This window comes from Onychomys torridus, chromosome 15 (assembly GCF_903995425.1).
Source record: "Onychomys torridus chromosome 15, mOncTor1.1, whole genome shotgun sequence".
Classification (NCBI taxonomy): domain Eukaryota; kingdom Metazoa; phylum Chordata; class Mammalia; order Rodentia; family Cricetidae; genus Onychomys; species Onychomys torridus.
In genome coordinates, this window is record NC_050457.1 from 40,698,440 (window position 1) to 40,712,197 (window position 13,758).

General features: G+C 36.8%; 1 pseudogene; it reads right to left on the reverse strand.

Annotated features, from left to right (window-relative positions):
• Positions 1-286: 286 nt before the first annotated feature.
• LOC118596559 lies at positions 287-761 on the reverse strand (annotated as a pseudogene).
• Positions 762-13,758: the final 12,997 nt, after the last annotated feature.

A 13,758-nucleotide genomic window follows, 5' to 3' on the forward strand; every position in this document is an offset into this window, starting at 1 on the left:
TCTTTCTACTCCCTCTTCTGAGAAGATCCCTGAACCTTAAGGGGGAAGGCTGTTGCCCCATTTTAGGTTGACAATGCTGAAGTTTCTTTTTTTCTTATTTAGCTTTTATTCATAAATATAAACTCAACTCTGTAATTTAGCTAGACTTAGAGGGGAAGTTGGAAAATATGGCACCCAAATAACTTTAGTGAGAGCAGAGATTATAGGGTATTGGGAGCAGATGGGGTGCTCTCCTGAGCTACAGAAGGAATGGTCTGGTGGGTAAGATACCCCCAAGTCAAAAGAATTAGAGTTGTCCACAGTCGGAAATGGTGATCCTCTTGCTGGTCTTGCCATTCCTGGACCCAAAACAATCCATGGCTTCCACGATGCTCATGCCTTTTTTCACCTTCCCAAAGACCACATGTTTGTCATCCAGCCACTCAGTCTTGGTAATGCAGATAAAAACCTGGGAACCATTTATGTTTGTTCCAGCATTTGCCATGGACAAGATGCCAGGACCTGTATGCTTCAGGATGAAGTTCTCATCCTCAAATTTCTCCCAGTAGATGGACCTAATACCAGTGCCGTTATGACATGTGAAGTCATTACTCTGGTGTGTGAATACTAGAATAATTCTGTGAAAGGAGGAACCCTTCTATCCAGATCCTTTCTCTCCAGTGCTCAGAGTGAACTTTGTTTGCAAACAGCTTGAAGAAGACATGGCCCAATGGCTTGCAATTGGCTGAGATGTCTAAGAACATGGTAGGGTTGACCATGGCAGCAGAAAGCAGTGATAGGGGAGTCTGCAAAGTGTTGAAGTTTCTTATTCTCTGAACATTGACCAGTTGTGCATCTCTGGGATAATAATAATCTACTATAAGGAGAAGCTTCTCTGATGCATGTTGAAAGATGCACTGATCTATGGGTATAGTAATAAGTTATTAAGAGTCATTTTAATGCCATGTCCATTTAGCAGTGTAATAGTAGTAGGTTTTCTACTAAAGCCTATGACATATCTAACTGTAGGTTCTTAGCATTGTTAGCAGTGTCAGATATGTATTACTCTTAAGTGGTCCTTAAATCCACCCAGAAAGTGCTTGATTACCTCTATAACATTCATGCCACTATAGTTCCAATAAGCGTATCTTGCCAAGCAGGCTATGAGTCTAGCTTCTAGTATTCATGGCTGGGTTACATTGATAATTACTTTTCTCTTTCAGAAGCATGACTAGCACCTTCCAGCACTGTGAAGGGTACCCAACAAGGATGAGGCTTCCAAGTCAGTACTCACTTGATTTATCCATGTTTATTACTCAAATACATTGTATCTTGACAATAGGGTCTCATTGTCAAGTTCTGGAGGGTAACCAGTATTAATGACCATAGCCTGTAATGCTTGGGAATCTACAGCTGAAAAAAGAGATAACCCATTTACTGGCACTGAAATTTTAGTTGGTAGTGTGTGTTGTTTAGTTAAAGTGTTCTTCCTTCATTACGTTTTTTGATGCTTTTGTAAACAGTATTACTTTCTTGATTTCTTTCTTAGTATAGTTATTGTTTGCATACAGGAAGGTTAATAAATTTTGTGTGTTGATTAATTCTGAAAATTGGATGAATTTTTTTTATCACTCATAGAAGTATTCTGGTAGAGTCTTTAGTGTCTTTTTATATGAAGAATAATATCATCTGTAAATAAAGATATTCTTCCTTCTTACTTCCTTATTTGTATTTAATTTATCTCTTTCAGTTGTCTTATAGCTCTAGTTAAGACTTCAAGCAGTATATTGAATAGGAATAAAGAGAGTGGACATCCTTAGTCTTTGGATTTCTCTCCATTTAGCATGATGTTGGCTGTGAGATTGCTATAATTTGCCTCTGTTGAGATGTATCCCATGTATCCTTACATCCTCTAGGACTTCTGTAATGGAGGGATATTGGATTTTATCAAAGGTATTCCTGCATCTAATGAGATAATTAAATGTTTTTTTCTGACCTTTGAATTACTCCTGCATCTCAGGGATGAAGCCAGGGTGGATCATAGTAGATGATCTCTGTGGTGTTCTTTAATTTGGTTTGTGAGTATTTTATCGAGGATTTCTGCATCTATGTTCATTGAGAGATTGGCCTCTAATTCTCCCTTTTTATTGTATGTTTGTTTACTTTTGGTGTCAGAGCAATGCTTGATTTGTGAGAAGCACTTGTGAGTGGTCCTTACTTTTCCATTCACAGCAAAACTCAAAGATTATTGATTATTATTGGTGGCTTTTCTTTGAAGGCCTGGAAGAATTCCATGTTATATCTACCTGGTCCTCAGCTTCTTTGATTTGGGAAACTTTTAGTTATGGCTTTTGTCTCATTGGTTGCTATGGGTCTTTAAATTTTTTACTTCATCTTGACTTATTTTTGAGAGGTCACATATATTTGGAAACTTACTAGCCTTTTGCAGGTTTTTCAGTTTTGCGGACGGTAGGTTTTTATATTATATCTTTATCATCTGAATTTCCTCAGTACCTACTTTAATGTTTCCTCTCTAGTCTCTGCTCTTTTAATTTGTGCCCTCTCTCTTTTTTTTTTTTATTATTAATTTGGGTAACAGTTTGTGAATCTCCTTAACCTTTTCTAAGAACTAGTCCCTCAGTTCATTGCTTCTTTTTTAAAAATTTTATTTTAATGAATTTCTTTCTTTGTTTCTTTGTTTGTTTCTTTGTTTCTTCCTTCCTTCCTTCCTTCCTTCCTTCCTTCCTTCCTTCCTTCCTTCCTTCCTTCCTTTCTTTCTCATCCCAACCACAGTTTCCCCTCCCTTCTCTCCCCCCAGTCCCTCCTTCCCTATTCCCCCTGTGTTCCCAACCCCTAATCTACTCCTCTCTTTCTGTTTAGGAAAGGGCAGGTCTCCCATGAGTATGGCATAATAAGTTGCAATAAGACTAAGCCTCTCCTCATGTATTAAAGCTAGACAAGGTGACCCAGTGTGAGGAGTAGGGTCCCAAAAGCCTGTAAAAGAGTCGGAGACAGCCCCTGTTCCCACTGTTAGGAGTCTCACAAGAGGACCAACCTACACAACTGTAACATATATGTAGAGTGTCTAGGTTGTTCACATGTAGGGTCCCTGGTTGTTGGTTTAGACTCTGAGTTCCTATGAGCCAGGCTAGCCATTTCTGTGGGTTTTCCTCCAATGTCCCTGACCCCCATGGCTCATACAATCCCTCTTCTTCTCCTTAGCAGGACTTCCTGAGCTCTGTCCAATGTTGGACCTTGGGTCTCTGAACCTGTCTCTATTAGACAATGGATGAAGGTTCTCTGCTGACAATGAGGATAGTCACCAATCCATTCATAGGGGATGGCTAGTTCAGGATATGCATCCACTGCTGCCAGGAATCTTAGCTGAAGCCATCCTTGTAGATGTTGTAAAACTCCCCTTTCACCCACCCTCCCCCCACCCTAGTCCCTCAAGTCCCCATGCTCAGCTGCTCCTACTCCAACAAGGAGATCTCTTCTATTTCCCTTTCCCAGGGAGATCATTCATTCATGGGCCCTCCTTGTTACCTACCCTTTCTGGGTCTGTGAATTGTAGCATGGTTATCCTTTACTATTGGTTAATATCCACTTATGAGTGAGTACATACCATGTTTTTCTTTCTGGGTCTGGGTTACTCACTCAAGATGATCTTTTCTAGTTCCATCCATTTGCCTTCAAATTTCCTGATGTCATTGTTTTTAACAGCTGAATAATCCATTGTGTAAATGTACCACATTTTCTTTATCCATTCTTTGGTTCATGAGCATCTAGGTTGTTTCTATTACAAATAATGCTCTTATGAACATGGTTGGACAAGTGACCTTTTGCTATGATTGAGCATTCTTTGGGTATATGTCCAAGAGTGGTATTGTTGGATATTGTGGTAGATTGGTTAGCAGTTTTCTGAAAAAACAAAACAAAACAAAACAAAACACTACACTGACTTTCAAAGTGGCTATACAAGTTTGCACTCGAACCAGCAATGGAGGAGTGTTTCCTTTGCTCCACATCCTCTCCAGCATATGCTGTCATTTGTAATTTTTTTATCTTAGTCATTCTGACATGTGTAAAATGGAATCTCAGAGTCATTTTGATTTGCATTGCCCTGATGGCTAAGGATGTTGAATATTTCTGCCATTTGAGATTCTTCTGTTAAACAGAGAAAGAGGGGGGGGGGACAGAAGGGAGCAGGGAGGGTGAGGAGGGAGGGGAAACTGTCGTCTGGATGTAAAATAAATGAAAAATGTAATTAATAATTAAAAAAGAGATACGTCCATTGAGAATAATCTGTTTAGGTCAGTACCCCATTTTTTATTCAAATGATGAGGTGTTTTTTTAAATGCCTAGTTTCTTGAGTTCTTCATATATTTTAGAGATCAGCCCTCCATCAGATGTGGGCTTGGGGAAATTATTTTCTCATTCTGTAGACTGCCACTGTGTCCAATTGACAGTGTCCTTTGCCTTACAGAAGCTTTTCAGCTTCATGAGGTCCCATTTATTAATTATCAATCTCAGTGTCTGTGATACTAGTATTCTATTCAGGAAGTTGTCTCCTGTGCCAATGTGTTCAAGGCTACTTCCTACTTCCTCTTCTGTCTGTTTTAGTGTATCTGGCTTTATGTTGAGGTCTTTGATCCATTTCAACTTGAGATTGGTGCAGGGTGCACATTTTACATGCCAACATCCAGTCATACCAGCACCATTTATTGAATATGCTTTCTTTTCTCCATTGTATAGTTTCGGCTTCTTTAATAATCATTAAGTGTCCATAGGTAACTGGATACATGTCTGTGGCTTCAATTCAATTTCCATTGATCATTGTGTCTGTTTTTATGCCAAACCATTCTGTTTTTATTACTATTGCTCTGTAGTAGATCCTGAAATCAGGAATGGTGATACCTCCAGAAATTCTTTTATATTACAGATTGTTTTGGCTCTCCTGGGTTTTTTGTTTTTCCATATGAAGTTGAGTATTGTTCTTTCAGGATCTGTAAAGAATTGTGTTGGAATTTTGATGGGGATTGCTTTGAATCTGTAGATTGCTTTTGGTAACATGGTCATTTTTAGTATGTTAATCCTACTGATCCATGAGCATGGAAGATCTTTCCATCTTCTGATATCTTCTCCAATTTCTTTCTTCAAAGACTTGAAGTTCTTGTCATGTCACAAAGGTCTTTCACTTGCTTGGTTAGAGTTACTTCAAGGTATTGTTTGTGCCTATTGTGAAGGGTGTTGTTTTCTTGATTACTTTCTCAGCAATTTTATCAATTGTATATAAGAAGGCTACTGACTTTTTTGAGTTAACCTTATATCCTGCCACTTTGCTAAAGGTGTTCATCAGTTGTAGGAATTTCATGGTAGAATTTTTTTGGGTCACTTATGTATACTATCATATCATCTGCAAATAGCAATACTTTGACTTCTTCTTTTCCAATTTGTATCTCCTTGATCTCCTTTTGTTGTCTTATTGCTATAGCTAGAACTTCAAGTACTATATTGAATAGATATGGAAAGAGTGGACAGCCTTCTTTTGTTCCTGATTTTAATGGAATTGCCTTGAGTTTCCCTCATTTAATTTGAAGCTGGCTGTTGATTTGCTGTATATTGCTTTTATTATATTTAGATATGTTCCTTGTATCCCTGATCTCTCTTTATCATGAAGGCATTTTGTCAAAGGCCTTTTCAGTATCTAATGAGATGATCATGTGTTTTGTTTTTTCTTTCTTTCAGCTTGTTTATAGGGTGGATTACATTGTCAGATTTTCATGTTAAACCATCCCTGCATCTCTGGGATGAAGTCTAGTTGATCATGGTGGATGATCTTTTTGGTGTGTTCTTGGATTCAGTTTGTCAGTATTTTATTGAGTATTTTTGCATCAATGTTCATTAGGGAAATTGGTCTGTAATTCTCTTTCTTTGTTGAGTCTTTGTGTGATTTGGGTACTAGGGTATCTGTGACCTCATAAAAAGAATTTTACAATGTCCCTTTTGCTTCTATTTTGGTAAGTAATTTGAGGAGTATTGATATTAGCTCTTCTTTGAAAGTCTGATAGAATTCTGTGCTGAAACCATCTGGCCCTGGGTTTTTCTTGGTTGGGAGACTTTTGATGACATGCTTTTATTTCCTTAGGGATTATAGGTCTGTATAAATTGTTTATCTGATCTTGGTTTAATTTTGGCATGTGACATCTATCAAGAAAATTTTCCATTTCTGTTAGATTTTGTCCAATTTTGTGGAGTTCATGTTTTTGAAGTATGACTCAATGATTGTCAGGATTTCCTCAGTGTTTGTTATGTCTTCCTTTTCAGTTTTGATTTTATTAATTTAGATATCTCTCTTTGCCTTTGAGTTAGAAAATTTTGTTGATTTTCTCCAAGCACCAACTCTTTGTTTTATTGATTCTTTGTATTGTTCTCTTTGTTTCTATTTTATTGATTTCAGCCCTCAGTTTGATTACTTCCTGCCATCTACCATCTATTCTTTTTGAGTGTGCTTGCTTCTTTTTGTTCACTGAATTCTAGGAAGTCTTTAATTTCATTCTTTATTTCTTGCCTGATCCAGTGGTGATTCAGTTTGGAAGGTGTTCAGTTTCCATGAGTTTGTAGTTTTGTGTTGTTGAACTCCAACTTTAATCCATGGTGATCTGATAAGATACAGGGGTTATTCCAATTCTTTTTTTTTTTTTGTATCTGTTAAGACTTACTTTGTGACCAAGTATAAGATCAATTTTAGAGAAGGTTCCATGAGGTGCTGAGACGAAAGTATATTCTTCAGAGTTTGGGTGAAACGTTCTGTAAATATCTGTTAGGTCCACTTGAATCACAATGTCTGTTAGTTCTTTCTCCATTTAGTTTCTGTTTCAATGACCTGCCCATTGGTGTGAGTGGGTTGTTGAAGTCTCCCACAAATTAATGTTTGAGATTTGATATGTTATTTTAGTTACGTTTCTTTTACAAATGTAGATGCCCTTGTAATTGGGGCATAGATGTTCAGAACTGAGACATCATCTTGATGGATTTTTTCCTTTGATGAGTATGAATTACCCTTCTCCATCTCTTTTGATTAATTTTGACTTGAAGTCTATTTTGTTAGATATTAGGGTAGCTATACCTGCTTGCTTCTTCAGTCCATTTGATTGGAAAATCTTTTCCCAACCCTTTACTCTGAGGTAGTGCCTGTCTTTGATGTTGAGGTGTGTTTCTTGTATGCAGCAGAAGGATGGATCCTGTTTTCATATCAATTTTGTTAGTTCTTGTCTTTTTATTGGCAAAATGAGTCCATTGATATTGAGAGATATCAATGACTGACAATTGTTAATTCCTGTTATTTACTTATTTTTGTATTGCTGTTGTTGGTTGTGGTTGTGGTGGTGGTATATGTGTGTGTTTCCCTTTGGTATGGGATTACCTACTGTCTTTGTTTTTGTGGGTGTAGCTAATTTCATTGGGTTGGAATTTTCCTTCTAGTACCCTTTGTAGAGCTGGGTTTGTGAACAGATATCGATTAAAATTGACTTTGTCATGAAACGTCTTGTTTACTCCATCTATGGTGATTGAAATTTTTCTGGGTATAGTTGTCTGGGCTGGCATCCATGGTTTCTTAGAGTCTGAAAGAGGTCTTTCCAAGCTCTTCTGGCTTTTAGAATCTCCACTGAGAAATTAGGTGTAATTCTGAGAGGCCTGCCTTTATATGTTATTTGGCCATTTTACTTTGCAGCTTTTAATATTCCTTCTTTATTCAGTATGCTTAGTGTTTTGATTATTATGTGTTGAGAGAACTTTTTTTTTCTTTCTGGTCCAGTCTATTTGGTGTTCTGTAAGCTTCTTTTACCTTTATAGGTATGTCCTTTTTTAGGTTGGAAAAACTTTTGTCTGTGATTTTGTTTAATATATTTTCTATGCCTTTGAGCAGGGATACTTCTTCTTTTATTCTTATTATTCTTAGGTTTGGCCTTTTCATAGTGTCTCAAATTTCCTGGATGTTTTGTGTTAGGAATTTTTTAGATTTAACATTTTCTTTGACTGATGAATCATTTTCCTGTATTATATTTTCAACGCCTAAGATTCTCTTTTTCATCTCTTGTATTCTGTAGTTCCTGTTTGCTTAACCAGGTTTTACATTTCCAGAATTCCCTCAGTTTGTGGCTTTTTTTTTTAAATCTGTTCAATTTCCATTTTCAGGTCTTGAGCAATTTTATTTGTTTCTGTCAACTCTTTTTTCTTGTTTTTCTTGATATTCTTTCCTGGTTTTTGATGCAGGTGCTTAGTGCTATGATATTTTTCCTCTTAGGACTGATTTAATTGTGTCCCATAGATTTTGATATGCTGTCTTCCTCTTCATTCAGTTTTAGGAATTTTTAAATGACCTCAATTTCTTCATTGACACAGTTTGCATTCAGCAGTGGGTTGTTTAGTTGCTATGAGTATTTATATTTTCTGCCATGTTTATTTTTTGTTAATATCCAGCTGTATTCCCTTGTGTACAAATAGGAGTCATGGTGTTATTTTATTTTTCCTCTACTTGTTGAGACTTAGTTTGTGGTCTAACATGTATTCAGTTTTGGAGAAACTTCCATGAGATTTTGTGAAGAAAGTCTATTCTTTAGTATTTTGGTAGAATGTTCTGCAAATGTCCTAATCTTCATTTGATTCATGATGTCATTTTATATTCAAGCTTCTCTATTTAGTTTTTGTCTGGATTACCTGTTTATTGATGAGAATGGTATATTGAAGATACTCCTTACCAATTTGTTAAGGTCACTCTGTGATTTTATATCTAATAATGTTTCTTTTATGAAATTGGGTGCCCCATGTTTGGAGATAATTGTTTAGAATTGTAGTAGTATATTGGTAAATTTTTACTTTAATCAGTGTGAAGTGTTCTTTCCTATCTGTATTCACTAGTTTTGATTTGAAGTCTATTTTATCAGATACTAGAATAGCTATGACTGCTTATTTCTTAGTTTTATTTTCGTAGAACACCCCTTTCCAATCTTTTATCCTAAGGTGATGTTTATCATTGATGGTAAAGTGTGTTTCTTAGAGACAACAAGAAAATTGATCTTGTTTTCCAATTAAAATATGTTATTTTTGTTGGTAAAATTGAGACAACTAGTATTAAGAGGTATTACTGAAAAATGGCTATTAATTCCAGTTATTCTGTTTCATTTTTGAAAAATTTTTTTAGACTTTTTTTGTTTAACTGTTCTGCAATTATTTGTTGCTTATACCCTCTTGGGTGTGTTTAATCTTCTTGTTTAGATTAAAATATCCATTTTAATATCTTCTGTAGAGATTGCTTAGGGGACATAAGTTACCTAAATCTATTTTTTTAAAAATCACCAAATACTTTTCTTTCTCCTTGATTGCTACTGATGGTTTTGCTGTGTATATTGGTCTAGGTTGGCACCTGTGGTCTCTCAGAACTTTTGAAGAACAGTCCATGGTCTTCATGGTTTCAAATTTTCCATTGAAATGTCAGGTATTCCAATGTGCCTACTTTTAAATGTGACTTGGACTTTCTCTCTTGGTCTTTTAATATCCTTTATTTATTCTGTACATATCGTATTTTGCCTATTTTGTATTGTAGGGAGTTTCTTTTTCTTGTCTTGTCTATGTGGTGTTCTTGGTGTATGTGTCTTGAACTTTGATAGGCATGTCTTTTCTTAGGTTTGGGGGATTTTCTTCTGTTATTTTGTTAAATATTTCTGTCCCTTTGACTTGGATTTCTTCTCCTTTAAAACTTCTATACCTATTGTATATATTGACTTGGTCTTTCACAGTGTTCTAGATTTTGTGGATACTTTGTTTCTGTTTTTTTTAAAATTTTAAAATAATTTAATATTTTCTTTGACTGAGTAATTCATTTCTTCTACCCTGTCTTGTCTTGGAAACTGAATAGTCTCTCTTCCACTCAGACTAATCTATTAGTAAAGTTTTTCTTTAAACTTTTTCTTTGACTTGATGTGTTTTTTCATTTCAAGTTTTCTTTCAGTTTGGTTTTTCTTCAGAGATTCTATTTTTTTTTTTAATTCTAATTTTTGTGTATTGAGTTATTTTCATTCTTTCACTCAACTGTTTTCAGTCTTTATCCAGGCATCCATTCATATTATCTTTGAGTTTTTGGACATATTTATAATTGCTGTCTTGAATTCATTGTCTTGTGCATTAGATCAATTGATTTTTTCCCCTCAGGGAATATTATAACAGTGGTACTAACTGCTGGAGAATATTTAATGTCTTAGTTATTCATGTTGTTTGTGGTTTTGCAATGGGATCTAGGTATCTGGAGAAAGGTCCACTGATAGCATTCTTGGTAGAGTTTCTATCTGGTCTTGCCTTTGTTGAGTAGGTGTTTGGACCTGTTTGCTATTACCCCTAGTTTTCAGGTTCTAGACCATCTGAATGACACTTTGTTTTCAGTCTTATGGCCACCCTGATGTTCTAGGTCATATTCTTGCAGCAGAGAGGTGGGGCAGGTTGTTTGGGGCACACATTCTGGCACTTTTGACCGGCATTCTGGTTTGGATTCCATGATAAACCATGTGCAGGGCAATTGGCTAGTGGGTGGCAATGAGGGACTGGCTCTTGGGTTATTAAACTGGGGTTCTGAGTTGAATTCTACATCATCCTGGAGCTCAAAGGTGCATGGAGTGGTTGAACAGGCAGATTAGCAAGAAGAATGGCTACGGGGGCCCCTACTGGGTCTTCTAGTTTCGGTTCTACATGTCTCTTTTGGCAGGGCCTCTCAGTCAACCTAGACCTAACCTATTGCTTATACTGGCTGGACAGAAAACCACTGCCATGTTCATGTCTCTACATCCTCATTTCTGGAATTACTTCCACACACCCCCATGCCCAACATTTTATGTGGGTGCTGAGGATCCTAAGTCAAGTCCTCTACACAGAAAGCATTCTACCTTCAGACCACCTCCCACAGAGATTATTCTAAGGACAAGAAGTAGAAAGATACTTCAATAAAGTTAGTTTCGTCTATTTTATTGGTTATGTTTTCTGAATAAGATTCAGTTTGGGGTAGAGAACATTTCCTTGGTTAATTAAGTATCTTTTATTATGGGAAGACAGGATTCTTTAATTAACAGTCTTTTCATGATTGTTTCCTTAAAGCATGTAAGTCTTCCTTAAAGAAAAATGAGGACCTTGTGACTAGGGGAGAGAGATTCTATTCAGGAAATAAATTTACACTCGGGATCAGTACTTATTAGGTCTTAATGACTTTAGTGTCTAAATTTAGTTTTGTTCGTTTACTGGCACTTTGTTGTTAGTCATTGTTCATTTAGAAGTTTCCAGAAAGTCTCTAAATTAAAATATTTTATCTTATGTGAAAGAATCAAGGTCAGTTTCTAAAGTTTAACAATCTTTACTGTATTTTGATGTGAATTTATTTCTTAATTAGGTATCTGATTTTGTGTAAAAAGAATAGGTAAAAGGTTTTCTAAGTAGCAATATCTGCGAATGTATTAAAGCAATGTGGCCCATAGGGGAAGTGAGAGATATGGGTCAGTATCAGCTGCTAGATTTTTATGTAACTGATCTCTTGCGTGTTCACAAAAAAGGGAGTCTTATTTAAATTTCCTAGGGCTCACATCCTCTGCAATATTTTCTGCTCTCTGTGTATAATGATGAGTTCTACGTCTAAATTCAGGGTAGACCTTCCCCCTTTGGCTCTGAGTCCTGTTGTCTTCATACTTATTTGGATCCTCCTCTACATGTCTTTCTTATCAAGGCTTCTCTTCCTCTGGTGTTCCAAGTCTTAGCAAATGGCAAAGCTAAAATCTGCATTCACTGGTGCCTTCCTTCACAGTCTTATTCCATTGTTTAAAGGTAATCTGATTGTATCTAAGTCAGTTTATTCTCTTCCTATTTCTTCTTTCCATCTCTAGTGGTTTAAGTTCATGTCCTCATTATCTTTCATCAAGATTCAGGAAATTTCTTCTCCCTGGTTCTCACGCTGTTTAGGATTAATCACTACTATTGGAAGGATGTCTCTTCTAATTCAGACTGTGTCATAATTGGCTTTGGAAAATATTTGGTGTCTTCCAGTGTCCTAGTTAGGTTTCTATTGCTGTGATAAAACATCATGACCAAAATAAACTTGGGTGGTGGTGATAAGCGTTTACTTAATCTTACAGCTTGTAGTCCTTCATCCAGGGAAGTCAGGATAAGAACACAAGTCAGGAACCTGGATGCAGGAACTAATGCAAAGGCCATAAAGGAGTGCGGTTGACTAGATTGCTCCTCATGCCTTGCTCGTCCTGCTTTCTTATACTCTCCAGGACTATCAGACCATGGACGGGACCATCCATAGTGGGTTGCCCCCCCCCCCACATCAATATGTAATTAAGAAAAATGTGCTATAAACTTGCCACAGGCAAATCTTAGAGAAGCATTTCCTCAGTTGAGAGCTCCTTTTCCCAAACCGCTCCAGTTTGTATCAAGTTACCAAAATACTAGCCAGCATACCAAGTAACATGAACCCTAAATTTATTGTGTACCAGGTAAAGCCTTTTCTGAACTGTCATTTGCCCATAACTGGCATGTAACTATATCCTTCTATTTCTCTTTAGTACTCAAAGCTTGAACTGTCACAAATTATTGGTAAGCTCCCAAGTGTACTAAGCTTTTGCTCAAATGTTGGTTCCTCAGCCCCTTTCTGACCAGTATATCTTAGACTATAATCCTCTGTCCTCCTCTATCTTTCTGCATTATCTTTTTCTTTGTATTCATACTAATGGCTGACATACTTTTAATTTTTCTTTTTCTGGGCCTCTCCCACGGACCCACATATCCAGTCAAATACAGTGTGCATGCTCCTTATTTTATATAGTTATTCCTTTACTATCTGTCTCCGCTCATAGATTGCAGTTATCACAAATGTACAAAATTCTCATTGGTATTGCTAACTGATATATCACCAGTTTCTACAAACAGCACTTGACAATTGTGGGCACTAAATAAATATGAAACTAAAAATAAATCTTTCCAGGCAGCCACACTTTCCATTCTGTTCTTCAGGCTTTTAGCCCAGGGAGTTAGTGAAAGGAAACACTGTAGCAGATGGGGTCTCCCAAGTTGAGCATTTTTTCACTCAGTTAGTTGTCTTGTTACAGATCCAGTCTAGGTCTGTGGTGCAGTATGCCCTATAAGTTGAAATATTTTTGTATCCCTCACAAACTGACTCTAGGGTTTCCAGTGCAAATCATTAGTTTTCATTAACATCTTTCAGAGCTGGAACATTCTGCCTCAGAGGCTCAGACAGGACCCAGTTGTTGCAACAGCTCTCTAAATTGCTCTTATTCATCTCCCCCTCCAGACTGTGATTGAGCCTGAGTCCACCCAACCTCTTTGAATGTTGTTATTCATACCGAGGACTTTTTCCCCCAATGTAGTTAATCTCGAACCTGTCTCATACTCCTGTTGTCCAGTCTGCCTGCTTGAAAGTAGAAGCATACTTTGCACGGTGTGGCTAACAGTTGTCATCAATGGATTAATTAATTCACTAGCTAATAAAGCATGTTGTCTTTACATTGAGGCATTCATAATAGCAGAAAAGATACATACAACATTAGTATTTTAGTTATTCTGTAAACAGTCCCATGGAAGTCTGACTAAACTGGGCTGTCTACTCCTGGGAAGTATGCAGTGACAGGAAAGGGCTCCATGTCAGGAAGATGGTCATGGATCTGAGTTCTGATGTGCTGTATGGCTTTAGGAAGATCCTATAGCTTTCTTCAATTTCAT